This window comes from Micropterus dolomieu, linkage group LG02, assembly GCF_021292245.1.
Source record: "Micropterus dolomieu isolate WLL.071019.BEF.003 ecotype Adirondacks linkage group LG02, ASM2129224v1, whole genome shotgun sequence".
Taxonomy (NCBI): domain Eukaryota; kingdom Metazoa; phylum Chordata; class Actinopteri; order Centrarchiformes; family Centrarchidae; genus Micropterus; species Micropterus dolomieu.
Window position 1 is genome coordinate 332,067 of NC_060151.1, and position 1,267 is coordinate 333,333.

Below are 1,267 nucleotides of genomic sequence, written 5' to 3' on the forward strand. Positions count from 1 at the left end.
AATAAAAAAACCCCCCCCCCCCCCCCCATCTTGGGTTAATTAAACTAGTCTAACTTGCAGACATAATCAATCAATCAATCATGACTGGACCTAAATAGTCACATCACACACGCAGTTGAAAAACAAATGTTTGCAGTGTAATATTGACAAAATATAGACTTATAGCTTGCCCTACCTTTAAATACAGTGTTTCCAACATATAGACTTTACCAGTGTGGGCCGCCCAGGTATATTAACAGCTGCTAAAGTATATTTGGCGACCCATTTTAGCATTTTACAGAGAAACGCAAAGACAGAGGTGATGTGGTATTAAGTCAGAAGACATGGACACGGTGGAAAGCATGGAGTGACATTGAACACACCAGTGCGGATGTCTTTCAGTACCATGTTGGTTTTGATCCACATGCGAAGCACAAGCAGAGCAGAGACACATGGGACAGTAAAAGGCGGGGCAAGCTGCTGTGTTTGCAGTAATAGATCAGAGGTGAAGATGTGCGAGTGTGGGGGGGGAAAGAGAGCTAAAGAAAAAGGGAGCAGATCAAAATAGTAAGTACTGAAATGAAGGTGGAGTGTGAAGTATGAATGAAATAACCTACTAGAAATACAAATACACCTCTGCCGCTGCCACAGTTATACTGTATTAATGAGAGCTCTACAGTTCGGGGAGCGGTTCTGTGACTTGGAATTGTGACACGAGAATGTGGACGTTTGTGGTGTTCTTTCGGTCTCGCTTTTAGAACCATTACAGCCCTATCTAAAAGGTATTTACAGGTGCTTGTCATATAATAAGAATATCATCAAAAAGTTGATTTATTTCAGTAATTCCATTCAAAAAGTGAAACTTGGATATTATATTCATTCATTACACACAGACTGATATATTTCAAATGTTTATTTCATTTAATTGTGATGATTAAAACTGACAACTAATGAAAATCCCAAATTCAGTATCTCTGAAAATTAGAATATTACTGAAGACCAATACAAAAAAAGGATTTTTAGAAATGTTGGCCAACTGAAAAGTATGAACATGAAAAGTATGAGCATGTACAGCACTCAATACTTAGTTGGGGCTCCTTTTGCCTGAATTACTGCAGCAATGCGGCGTGGCATGGAGTCCATCAGTCTGTGGCACTGCTCAGGTGTTATGAGAGCCCAGGTTGCTCTGATAGTGGCCTTCAGCTCTTCTGCATTGTTGGGTCTGGCGTATCGCATCTTCCTCTTCACAATACCCCATAGATTTTCTATAGGGTTAAGGTCAGGTGAG

General features: G+C 40.3%; 1 protein-coding gene across 1 annotated transcript in view; it reads left to right on the forward strand.

Annotated features, from left to right (window-relative positions):
* smg1 (SMG1 nonsense mediated mRNA decay associated PI3K related kinase) overlaps positions 1-1,267 on the forward strand; it is a 179,823-nt gene that overhangs the window by 76,919 nt on the left and 101,637 nt on the right. The gene's annotated exons all lie outside the window — the stretch shown is intronic.